Source organism: Empidonax traillii, unplaced genomic scaffold, assembly GCF_003031625.1.
Source record: "Empidonax traillii isolate 1590-97213 ecotype Southwest subspecies unplaced genomic scaffold, ASM303162v1 scaffold701:size746704, whole genome shotgun sequence".
Classification (NCBI taxonomy): Eukaryota; Metazoa; Chordata; class Aves; order Passeriformes; family Tyrannidae; genus Empidonax; species Empidonax traillii.
The window spans coordinates 359,080-372,479 of NW_020955894.1; the positions used below are offsets into that span (position 1 = coordinate 359,080).

Here is a 13,400-nt window from a genome sequence, read left to right on the forward strand (position 1 = left end):
TTAAAAGTTTTGTTTATTCAAGCCAGCAAATCCTACGAGTATAATAAAGTCAGTCAGTGAGAAAAGAAGCGTTTTAGCATTTCACACAGCTGCTAGATCATTATGAATTCAAGTGAAATGGACATGAAGAGGAAAAAAAAGCATAAATCAGATCAATTCAGAGTGGAAAATTACATGGTTTGAAAAATCAGAAGACAGGAGCAATTTTCCTTTGCTGCCATCGCAGCCCTAAAGGCAGCACGAGGCGTGTGAGGTGCCCGCAGAGGCCAGAGAGCTCCCTGGGGGATAATGGCACCTCTCACAACACCCTTCCTCTTGCCAGCCCACAGCCCACGCAGCAGATGGGCTTCTCTGCCAGCTCTTACTGGTGGTACTGGGGCCGCTCCTCACACCTGATCATTAGCCTGGCCTCTCTCAGCCCCCTGATGAGGTGGGCATGGCTGCCTGCAGCTGGAGATTTCTTAAACCGTACCACATGAAAACTTAACCATTCCCATGATCTGGGGCTGGTGCAAGCCCAGGGCAGCAGGAATCAACCACACATAGCCAGGCAGCTCTGATGCTGAACTGCACTGACCAAGGATTTAAAGATACCATTTTGTACAAGACAAGTAAACATGCCTCGTCTCAAAATAAAAAATAAAACCTGAACATTCATCATGACTAACAGCACCTTCCAAACAGCACAGCCCTGTTTTTCCAGCCTTCCCACAGTATCTGTGCTGTTTATATTCTCCAGTTTGCAGGTTATCCTTATTTTGAATTGCACTGCTGCCTTTTTTTATTATTATTTAAAAAAAAATAAAATCTGGATTTTACTGCTTCCTTCTATCTCTTATACCTCTACCACCTTCTAACCACTGATACCAGAGAAACTTTGTTCTTCACACCTCTTGCTTTTGCCTTCCTGCCTTTTCTCCTGCACTAACGTGCCTGAGAGCTGTGATGATACGTGCAACACACATGACTACGATGCTCTAAGCAGGGTGACAGGAGGAACCTGACACAAAGCACGTTCCTGGCAAGCCATGGTATTTGTTCATACTGTATAATGCTTCAGAAATAGCATCAGCCACATCTGCACGAGCAAAGGCTTTCAAAATAATAATAATAAAAATTAGGTTCTTTTATATATATATATTTCTGCCTCCAGCTGAGTGTGCGCTATTATTTACTTCGCTTTAAAGCTTTAAAGTGGTGATAGCCAGCGAGGCAAAGCCAGTTTCTTTGCTGTAAGCCAACAGACCTGCAGGGCTTTGACAGGCTTTGAATCATCTTCTGCATTATTTGTTCAGCAATTCTGGGATGCAGGTCACCCGTGGGTGAACTGCAGGTGTATCTCTAACGGCTAATTTACAGGCTCGTTAATCACATTTCCCCAGATTATAGTGCAATCTTTGCTTTTGACCCCATTGCTGGAGCATCATCTTTTCCCTTGTGTTACTCTTTGGTATTTTCATGACGTAGCTTTGGCAGCTGTAAAACTTTCCACTTGTAGTCATTCCGTTTGCTGAACATCTCGCGTGTCGTAGCTTGTGAAATACGTATTTACATCTTCTAAAGTTAATTCCCAGATTGGAAATTAGACATTTCACTTAACCTGAAACATTATTACTAATGCTGAGCAATTTCACCAGAACCTCTGAGGCCTTATCAGCATCTGTCAGATACATTCATTCTCTATCTACGAGGGTTATCATTGCTTTTCTGCCTGTTATATTCCACATAAAAAGAAATTGCTGTCTATTCCCTAGCACTAGTGTGAACCTCGGGCCAAACAGCAAAATTAGCATGCAAAGAAGTATCAGGGAAACAGCTAGGGAAAGAGGCAAATGAAGTTAAGGGAACACCAACGATGGGCTGAAGAAACAATCTTTCCTGTGAGTCATTCTGGTTCTTATTAAAATAGCAAAGTAGATACCAGCTAAGAGATAATGTAAGTAAAAGATGAATGCAATCATTTAAAAAAAAAAGACAAAAAAACAACAACCCACAAACCCTTGCAAATCTCAGTATAGAGTACCTTGTAAGTAGCAAGCGAGTTCAGTCTCTGAAAATCCTAAACTAAAGGCTGATTCCTTTGGCACTGACTCCTCCATGGTCAAAGCATTTCTCAAAGAAACTTTCTAGCTATAACTTTACAGAAGATAACTTGGGTTTTACTCCTCACTGTTAGACTACTCCACTGCTTTGGGCGGTTCCCCTTCCACCAGGGATGGCGTAATTTAACTGTAAGAGGGATTTGGAACGTCTGTATCTACACACAGGGAACTTAAAAATGCAGCTTTGTTTCTACAAAGCGCGCTGCACGCAGTCTCTGCGGGTAAGGACCTCCGTATTGCACCAGCTCTGTGTGTACAGCAAGGTACTTCACAGCCGGGGGGTTTAACAGCGGGGGCTGCACAGCATTATCCAAAGTACCTTCCACTCAGCTCCCAACGCATCCGCCTTTCATCTGCAATTAGTGCCTCACCTTAACACCTCGGTAAGCAGTTCAAGCATTCAGAAACAAACATCAGTGGGTCTAACAGCTACTTTAATTCATTTTATAAATAAGCAACTGAGAATTTTGCTCCAGGTGGCTGCCCGTGTAGCCCATCCCGTAAACGGCGTTCTCTGCAGAGTAAGGCACGATGCGATACGAGTGCAGCTCTTCATAATAGAGCGACTGGGAACAGCACTCCTGCACCATAAACTTCAGCCGTTTTCGCGCGTCAGAGTAAGCAGTCCTATAGCACGGAGCCTCCTTAAAGTATTCATAGCTCTCCCTCTCTGTCTCTAGGTGAATCTTCCTCAACAGATTGTTAATTAGTACAGACCTACGGAGATAGGCTTCGGGGTCGTCCAGGAAGCGGAGTTTCTGGAGAGACAGTTTTAGGATACAAGTCCGGTCCTCTGGTAATATCAAGTGCTGGGGGGTAAAGAGCAAGTGAATGGGCCTTTAGAAGCAAGGAGTGAAACTGGGGGAGGATGGGGTCTGGAATCAGAGAGATACTCACTTTTGGACAATACTCATGGTAATCTTGATGTAAATGTTCTTCTTCTGCATATTTTCTCTTAAAGTAGGCTACTTTCGACGTCGTTAATGTCTTTGGTAGGCCCTGATCAGACCAGCTCTGCACAAAAGAATAAAAAGAAAGTCAGTACTGCTTGCTGCCATGGTGGATGTGACATCACAGCCTGGGGTGTGTAGGGGAAAGGGGAGTCTGGAGGGGGGATGCAGCCAGGGGGACACTCACCCTCGACCTGCAGCCTTCAACGCACTGGAAAAACAACTGAGAGGCTGGCAAATATGAAGGCACTTCTGAAACAACCACCCTGAGGCTTATCAGCACAGCAAGCCCCTCTCTGGAGCGACCACCATATCACCAGGCACTGACCCAGTGGGGTGTTCTGGCCAGCCATGACATCACAGAGCAGGCGAGATATGCCCAAGGCGGGAAGGTCACCGTGAGGAGTGACTGGGATGGGACCATCCATCTGCAGGACAGGCCCCTGTGTCACGCTGTGGGGTGTGCAGGCCAAGGGATGGAGTTTGATTTCCACAAGCCATGCACAGAGCTCTGTGGCTTCCCTGGAAAACCAATACAGAGCATATTCACTAGATGGTAGTGTCGCCTCAGAGAAGCAGCAGAGCCCCAGTTCAGTGGGAGGGGGATGGAGTTGGTTTGTTCTCCTTGTTGCTTCAGTTTTTTAGGACACACAGGATGAAGGTTCAACCTTTGGGCTAAGAGAAGGAACTATAGGGCTTTTCTTTTGTCCTGTGAAAAGATCCCAGTGGAGGTCTGGTCCCCCACAGCAGAGCCCTGCAGAGGACTAGGGCACCCTGTGCTCCCACAGGTGGGCCTAGCTGGCTGTTCTTAGCTCCGTCATCTCCATGGAAAGGTGTCATGGGGCTAATTCAGCATCTTAATGAGGTCCTTAACTTCAGTGGTACTCAGTCTGGTGAGCACTGGGTCTCTGTAGGAGCCAGGATTGGTCTTTGCTTGGCTATTCAGTAGACAATACGAGGGGGCATGTGCATTTGCAGGAGGCATCATCTCCCACACCCTATCTTTTATAAGAAAATTCTGTTGTTTACTTTTAAACGTACCATTTTTAAAAAAACTTACTATGTTGATGTCTAAAGGCAATCCAGGGAAAGTATTCAGACTCACTTCACAGAATAACTCAAAGTCAGGTCCTGTGGGAAATACTTTCTTCCCCAAATTGAGAGATTTCCTTATGGTAGCATTTGAAACTTCATTTTTCTGAGGAAATAAAGGATTTGGTTCTGGACCGCTTCCCTGCCACAGCAGAAAAGTCAAAAGGTGTTGCACAGCCAGAAAACAGACCTCCCATCACTGGAAGGATCCGGCCATGGGTCATAAGAGACTCCTTGAGTCATAGCTGCAGGTGGGAGTAATGAGATACCCACACAACCATTTCAAGGACTGACAGTATCTCTCCTTCACTAGCAGGAGGGAGCAATGTGCTCTCCCTTCCTTCCTTCCTTCCTCAAACCCACAAGAAGGGGCTGAAGAAGAAATTTCCTCGCACAAGAGTCTTCTTGTATTTTTTTCCTGAATTTCAAATTGGTGAGGAGGGAGATTTCTCATAAAGTATGTTACAGATCTTTGCAGAAAACTCCTGACTGGTGGATTAACAGCCCATTTGGAGTCGAGACCCCTCAGCCTTGCTCTGGGACCCATCCCAACATGGACTGAACAAAACATCAGCATTTCTCTGGGTGATGAACTATCGCTCTTGCAGCAGGACAACACTACATTCTCATCGCCCTGGACCACCACATGCATCAGAGATGCTCCCTGCACCCACCTCAGCTCTCAAGGGCAAGGGCACAGTTGTGGTCTTCACCACTCCATTGGCATTGAGAAGCTGCAAAGACTGGTTCAAATTCAAATGCAGCAACCTTCGCTGCTTGCAGGTTTCATTCCACCATTTGAGTTACACCAGAGCTCTGAGAGCCTGGACATTTAATTACTCTGACATTAGGTTCTCCTAGGTGGAAACCCCACTGCTGTCTTATCTGAGCACAACAAATGTGTTTATCTCCCAGTGCCATGGGATGAGTTACAGTTTTCCTCACGCTTCTCCAAGAAAGACAAAGGTATAGACACATGAAGTGACATTCCTGTAGCCACCCAGGCTGTCAGGGCTGGGAAAGGAGCCAAACCCAGCACACGGGTAGATGAGTCAACCACGGACCCATCCTTTCCCTCAAACCAAGACTCTAAGTGCTCTAACTTGCTCCCTAGAGTTTTTCAGGGAAAAAGCTGGGAGCATGGCCCTAGTACTGCCTGTGTGAAGCAAAAACAGAAAATCAGCCTGAGTGCAGGGGCAACACATACAATTGCAGTGCCAGAGCATCGTGGCTCAGTTCTGCAGCTCCATTAGCACCGCACAAACCTCTCCTTTGCTGCTCCAGGCCACAGGAATTTCTCTCCCTGCCCCAGAGGATGGAGGGTGAAAGCATACCCCGAGCACAGGTGGTCCTGGAGATACCAGCGAAGAGCAGAAAGCCAGGACAAAGGAAGGAACACTGTCACCCTGACCCTGGGAGGGAGGGAGGGGGGGAAGAAAGGCTGTGTTTAAGCACATGCCACAGGACGGGGGCTGCTGCTGGCTGGCAGGAGCAGATGGAAAAATTGTATTTTGCTGAGGGACATATACGACCATCCTGGCATCACTGAGCATCCAAATGGCACCCCTTTTGTGGGCTTATGTTCAGCATCAGCCTGGGATGTTCCCACTGGGTGCAAAGGGTTGACTGCATTTTAACTCCTAAAGACCTTACACTGGCTAAAGCAGCAGAGCTGTAACACCCCCCGCCACACACACCCATAACTTAGTTTAGGAGCCAGGAAGGGAAACAACCAAGCAAACACCAAGAGCATCTCTAGGCTGTAAGTTTGGTTTTAAATGTGTTCCCAGTTTTAAATGAAAGACTACACTCTAGGAGCAAAGTAGCCCCAAGCTGCTTGACACCACACCAGCTGTGAGCAAATCCCAGCAGTTCCAAATCTGCAGTGCCTGGGGCACTCACTTTCCCACACCAGCTCAGCTGCTACCTTCCTCTCTCTGGGAGGGAAGGGGTGCTGCCTGCACACCTGCAGCTATAGGGTGAGAAAGTGAGCTGAAGGCAACCAAATCCCATCCCAGGGCTGCTCCACAGAAGTTCGAGGTCTGCTTCTGTGCTCAGTGTAGCTACCACCCCACCACCACCAGTCTCGTTGTCTCCATCATGTTTTGTGGCTGCTGGTGATGTCCACACACCTGTCTGCAGGTGCAGGAACTGTGAGAGCATGAACTGTGCCTTTCATTGTGCCCTCGACACCAGCACGGACGCTAAAACCTTCCAGGGGCCCCTCTCCCTGCAGGAGGCTCACAAGGACCAAGCCTTTCTCTAACACTTATTGAAAGTCAGCGTGCACTGGCTCTGTGCGTGCCTGGGAGCTGCTTGGCTGGGGTTACAGGCTGTAGTAATGCCGCAGTGAATCAGACCCTTGGTGTTTTGTTTAAATATAAACATATTGAATCAGTGCTTTTTGTGTAGAAGGCTATTCTCGCGAGCCAAGTGTTTTGACAGCTACAGCAAGGTGGTATGAGTCACTGCCTCTGCCTCACTCAAGCTCAGAGACAGATACATCTTAATCACATTACGTTTTTTCTCAGCGTTACACCACAAGTCAAGGCACGGGGCCAAATTTCCCCACGGGGAGACTAACCAGTGGAGCGCTGAGCCCTGAGCCTGGGGTTTGTCCTTCCAGCCTGGACGAACCTTGGAAAAGCACATTCAGCATCCCGGCAGCGTTCAGCCGCAAGCCCTCTGCTGCTCACCAAGGACTCGGTGCAATTTCCAGCGGCGGGGAAGTGCTGCCAAGGGCTCGGGAGCCCCAGGGCAGGCGCTGCTGCTCACGCTGCCCGGTGCTTACACCCCGCCGGTGCCGTGCCTGCTCTACATGCGCGGCACATCAGCACATCGGAGCACGGCGGCTGCAGCTGCCATTAGCGCTAATGGAAGTTTGAAACATAAATCCCATGCGCGGCAGCGAGGAGGGAATAGACGCCTCTGTCTCGAGCTTTGGATCTCTCAAACACAGCTTCGCAAGGGCTTTAATTGTACTTTCAAAAGAGCAGAATATGTCCGTTCCTATTTGTTTCTCCGGGAATAATTATGGTGCTCTGTGGCATAGTACTCACAGAGTTATTAGGCGTGTTTGGACAGAGGGTTATCTTATCTAAATTGGGTTGGAAATAGATTTATAGCCTGGCAACTTCCCAGTTGAAGTGCAAATTGCGAGAAATTTACTTCATCTGGCCCCTGTGCTCCTGCACTGCCCCAGTGACAGGAGCCCCTCTTTGGCACGAATTAGTGCCGGGTGATTTCCACAGAGCTGCAACCCAGCCGAGACAGGAGCTAAGACAGAGTTTAACAAACGATTGAACAGCCAGGAAAAAACAACCAAATCTCCTGCTTTTTCATCTCAGGCAGCGAGGAGGGATCTGGAAGCCCCCGTCTGCACAGCAGCTCTGTCCCATAACTTATGCGTGAGCTCTTGGGAGCATCCCCACACCTGCCTGTGCCTCCACCTCCCCTACCTTTCCTCTGGAAGAAAATTCATCCCTGCCTGCTCAGTGCTGCAGTGAAAGGGGTTGTACGAGTCGATACTATTTGGTGTTGATGCAGACATCTGCAGGGGGTAAGCACAGAGCCGGCTGGCCGAGCCAGACCTGCCGCCGCTGCGCACGGAGGTGGTGACTCAAATGTGCCGGTGCCCTGCAGGGTTCCTATCGCAGCGTAAGGAGGGTAATCAATATGCAAGCTAAAGCTGGCCGAGACGGAAACCATTTCTGAGCATCTCTTGCATGCACAAATAGAAAACCTCAGGCTTCTGAGCACACAGAAACTGGCCTTTATTATTGGCGGGAGATGTGACTTGGACGCGGCAGGATGTATCATCACGTCCTTGCGACTGCTGTCGAACTGCCGTGACAAATCCCCCCGTCTCTGAACTTCAGAGCACTTGCAATTAGGGGGTGCTCAACTGAAACCTGCCTCTGATTTCACATGCTCTGCTGCAGCTTTCCCTCCCTTCAGGGGAAGCATAAGCAGCTGGTCCCACTGTGGGATTCCAGGTTGATAATGCAAAGCTACCAGACCACAGGCAGATGAACATGTGGATCGAAAATACATGCCAGCCCTAGGATTTCACACGGACTGCCAATCGATTGCAGTCCTTCCAGCGTATCGAGCCTTACCCCTCTCTCAGACAGAGTAAGCCCCCTTTCACTGACTGACGGAAAGGTGGGGACCCTCAGCCGTACTGCTGTCTGCTGGCTTTGCACTTTAAAACTGCCTTTTAGTTGGCTAATTGCTTTGCAGATCTCCCTAATTGCAGATTCTCCCTGGGCACACATGTGTACAGGGCACAAGCATCTGAATAGCTCTCATGAGGGCATGAAGGCACGAGACTTAATGGCTGAGTGACTATTCCTGCCTCACTTCTCGCAGTCCCGCTGCTTTTATCAGTAGAACAAAATAATAATTCCGGGTTCACCCCCTTTCAACACTAATCCCAGTAAATTCCCTCACTCAGCCCGACCACCTGAAGTCTTCAAACTTGTTAGTTACCTGAGGATGCGGAGTCAGTCTGCAAAGGGTCTTTCTGGGATAATCTCAGCAGTTCTGGTAAGATTTCCCCCTCGCACGGGCCCAGCGAGCATTTCTGGCAGCACGGCACTGCTGAACGGTTTCCTGGGGTGGTGCATCAAGGAGAAACACACATGGCTCAGGTGGCAAAGTCAGGACAAACACGGCAAGCAGCTGGACCACATGGAAAGAAAGTGCTATTTCAGCATGCCCACAGGGCTTAGTAACAGGAATAAATAAGAGTTCTGATGTCACACCCAATTCTCTTTGACCTTGCTTCCTGGAATCCCTTTCGAACACATCATAAAACATTAAGAAAAAAACTTTTCAATCCCTCAGTGGTATATCCTCTCAGAGCAAATGCTGCAAAAAATACAGCTTGCTCCTTGAATATCCAGACTTTCCCAGACCTAGAACATGAATTCTGCCTCGACCACCTTCTAAAATGGCACATTATTTCTCCATTAATCCTCGGAGGACAGCTAAAGGACTACTATGAAACAAAACCATTATTTTGAGTAGTAGCATTAATTTCCTATTATACACACTAACACTGCCCGCAGACCAATACAGGTCCAGGGAAAGTCAGATTCCCGTTTCTCTTCAGCAGAATTATTGCAGGGTGCATGTTTCAGTGTTTGCCTGAGATACAGTGCAGTTTCCAGGCTGATGCCTTGCCTCGTCGGCGAAGTATCTCTCATGTAAGAGTATCTCCCACTCTGGGGGAAAATTGCCACAGATACGTGTAAGTTTACTCTGCACTTTCACATGTGTGTGCAGAGACACTCACACTTGTTCATGCACACGAATGAAAGTAGACATGTCTAAACCCTGCAAGAGAGAAAGAGCCTGTATGTGTGCGTATTCATGCCTCGCAGCTATAAGACAACTATATTTAGAGAGTTGTGTCATCCCAGAGGATGACACCATTAACAGGCAATGAAAGAGAAGCTATGGTTACTTTTCAGAGTTCGGCTCTTGCTCTAAAAAGAGGACTAATCGAAATGACCTTTCGTAGAGCATGCTACAGTCCGGCAGAGCAGCGGCACTTTTACGGGCTATGAGCCCGTAGCTCATAGCACTGCGGGACGTGCATGAGCCTCCCTCTCAGCTCCCTGCCCTCTTCCACTATGCCGCAAAGCCGAGAGCTAACAAACAAACACAAAACTTACTCCCCGTCAGCAGCCACCTGCTAAACCCGCTGGGGCAGATCCCACCGGCAAAGCCCCACGCCACCTCACTGCCTCGGACAACCTCACAGCTCGCCGTGCCCCCGGCTCAGCGCCACTCACCCAGCGAGCCCCGGCTCCAGAGGGAGGGCTGCTCCGTCCTTCCCTCGCTGCTCCTGGAGGAGGTGGTGGCGGTGGAGGTGGTGGTAGCGGTGGTGGTGGTGGTGGCAGCTCCTGCGGGTCCCTGCAGCCACTGAGGAGCGCATCACCTCCCGGCCGCAGCCCGCGGAGGTGGGTGCCCAGATGTTCCCCGCGCGGATTGGTCCAGCGGGAGCAGATGTTACCCGGTTGCTAGGAGCGTTGCTAGGAGCGCTGCTAGGAGACGGTGACGCTCTCTCCATCACTGGAGCGACTCGAGGCCGCGGGGAGGGAGGAGGAACGGGGAAGGAGGGAGGGGGAGGTCCCGCCACCGGGGTGCTCCGTGCTGCGCCGAGCCGAGCCGAGCCGAGCCGTGCTGTGCCGGGCGGGCCGCCGGGCTGCGGGGTGAGCCGGAGGATGGAGCAGATGCCGCAGTTCAGAGCTGGACAGGCGGTGAGGAGCTGCCTGAGACTCGCGGCAGAGGATGGGGATGTGAAACACCAAAAATGAGGCGGGGGGGGGGGGGGGTTGGAAGCAGCCCGACGGAGCGGGAGGGTGGGGGCATAAAACCTCCCTTCAGGGCCGACCGAAGGAGGCACGGAGAGGGTCGGCAGCCGGGGATTTGCTGAGTGCCCGTTGCGGCATTGAGAGGGCGAGAGCTCTGCTCACTTCAGGGCAAGACTGGGAAAAACACAACTCAGTGCCTGGAAAGGCTGGAGGGAGAGGCGAGTTCAGTTTGGTACTGCGGGCAGAGAGCCGAGCTCTTCTGCTCTACCTCTGGGTCATGCTTCTCTTCCCTCCCGAGTTACATTGCTCCCTTCTTCCTCCATTCCCGCATCAGATCCTCACACACCGTTTTTCCCATGAGCTTTCAGGATGTTCCACCACGGTGCCCTGGGTCTCACCCTGGCAAATACACCCGTGATCCCAAAGAGGCACTACGGCACTCTGCAATCCCATGGGCAGATATTGGATTGCTGCAGGAATAAAAGCTGCAGAGCAAAACAACCCAAATCTCCTCCCAAACAAAACAGCAGGTCACTGTGGGGTGGGACAACTACTGTGCCTCAGTCAGACAGCAGGATTTAACTGCTGAGCACCCTCCTTATGGCAATGGGTGGGATATCAGGCTCAGCCTATCCTCATAACCGAGGGTGCAGCCAGCAAGGCCCAGAAAAAATTTAAAAGGAGCAAATAAAATCATATCTGTCTAAGGGACAAGTGTGTGGACAAAGAGGGGAAATCCCTTTCCCAAAAATAATGGCAGATAGAAGAGTATGAAAAAAAAAATTTAAAAAAAATTCTTTTCTAAAAAACAGTTAGTACAGCCAACTATGTGTAGGGAACTTCCCTGGAAGAAATGAGGCATTCCCAGAGGAGTTGTACAAGTTGAAAAGGACTTGTACAAGATGATTTTTCTGGAAAGCCAAATTGGGGCCAATGGCTGCAGTGAGGTCATCAGCACAATACTATCTCAGATCAGTTCAAACGCCAAGCATGGGCTTTGCTCAGGACTTCTCTCCAAGAGGAAATCTTCTTAGACAATAATTATTTTTTTGTGCTTTCCAGCTGTGTCCATTTCCACACAACTACCATGGATGACACCGCAGCTCCTGAGAGACTCATGCTAATACCACAGCCAGCCCCATCATTCTATCCAGCCCATAAATCACGGAATGGTTTGGGTTGAAAGGGACCTTAAAGATCATCTTCTTCCAACCTCCCTGCCATGCAAAGGGACACTTCCCACCAGACCAGATTGTTCAGTGCCCCATCCAACCTGGATTTGAACTCTTCCAGGGATGGGGCAGCCACAACTTCTCTGGGCAACCGTGTTCCATCCTATTACTGAAAGTCACTCAGAGTTTCAGACAGCGACAAAACCAAGTCAAGGTGCTATTGGAGCACATTCATTTTAGCAGCATCTGAAGGTCCTGGGCAATCCAATCCCCTGTTCTCTTGGGATCTATAAGATGGTGTCCCACACATGTAACTTGGTATATCACTGCTGGTGGCACACATGGAGTTCCCCTCCCTCTGCTTGCTCCAGGATCTCTGTGAAGTCCCTGCAGAGGAGCACGCACCAGGCTTAGTCCTGCTCTCTCTTACATGGTAGGAATGGAAGCACACTTCAACTGGCAATCTCAATATCTCAACCAGATTTTAACAAACAGAGTCTTGGCAGGCCTGAGTCCCAGCTAACACACATCAATGCCCCCGACTCAAAGCACTTACTCCCTTGACTCTGAGCATCTGGCTGTGTTTGGTACTCAGTATGCACGAGCATGTGAATGCACTCATCTCTCCCGGTCTTTGCAGTTTGAGGAAAGATCACTCACGGCCACATACTTACTTCAAATTACCTCTGAAGCTCTGCTTCTTTTATTGAGAAGTCAAATGAACTCCAACTAATTTCAAATTTGAATTTTCTAGGACAATAGGAAGGCACTGGAATTTAATTGATTTTGATTACCTGCCTTATTATTATGCTGCCAGTTGCAGTAGTTCAGGTTGGTGTAATTTTAAATTTACTGTGAGATGAACCTGACATTTCTCTACTGCTGAATAGAGGACTTGAGCGATTTGTCAGCTCTTCACAAAGATGTCATCATTAATTCAGTAATATCACTTCTGTAAGCAGAGACAGAAAAGGAAGACACAGAAGCACCTACTCCATGCCTAAGATCTGAATGAACGACAGCCTCACTTTACTCCAACCTTCGTGAAATTGGCTGTTTTTTTTTTTTTTTTTCAACATTCAACACAGCTTCTGCTGCAAAGGTACATCATCCCCTCCCCTCTCAGCACACAAGCAGGACTTATTAGCAAGCAACAATTTACAGCCAAAAGGTCAGCTGTGTTTCTTCAGCTGGTTCCAAGAAGTATTTCCAACCCCAGATCAGCCCGGAAGAAATTCTTCCGCAATCCAAATGTAGCTGCTTTTCTTTGTCCGCTTTCCAGGGGGACAGAGAGTGCAGGGAAACAGATCCCCTGTCAGTGTAAACCAGCACTGCTCTGCTGGCTGAAAGGCACCTCCACCAAGATGAACAGCAGATACTCCGTCTCAAACCATCTCAATCCCCTTCCTCTTGCCGTGGGAGCATGAGAGGTCACCTCCCTTCCTCGTATGAAGAGGAGTTTTCCCCTTTGCCAGGGATGCCTGGTTGGGAATCACTGTCCAGCTGAATTGCAGAGTGTTTTCATGCAACGGAAATTAAACAGACCTGTGAACTGGGACCAAAGTCCCTATTGACAGTGATATTATTGGAGAAGATAAGACTTTAAATGCGTACTGCATAAGATAAAACCTGGACAGGCAGACAATGGAAGAGCAGCTTTTTTCTTTTGGTTTAGCCTGTCAAATCAGGATTGCCTGGCATAGTCAGTGTTATAACATATGTATTTTTTAAAATGCTTTAGAGCAATTTGGAATACAGAAG

At 49.0% G+C, this 13,400-nt stretch overlaps 1 long non-coding RNA gene across 1 annotated transcript; it reads right to left on the minus strand.

Annotated features, from left to right (window-relative positions):
- Window positions 1-800: 800 nt before the first annotated feature.
- On the minus strand, window positions 801-10,148 carry LOC114065857. Its single transcript, XR_003573062.1, has 4 exons — window positions 9,946-10,148; window positions 8,636-8,758; window positions 3,000-3,116; window positions 801-2,911 (listed from the first exon to the last, which is right to left on the minus strand). It is a non-coding gene; the product is annotated as an uncharacterized LOC114065857 (long non-coding RNA).
- Between the last annotated feature and the right edge of the window lie 3,252 nt (window positions 10,149-13,400).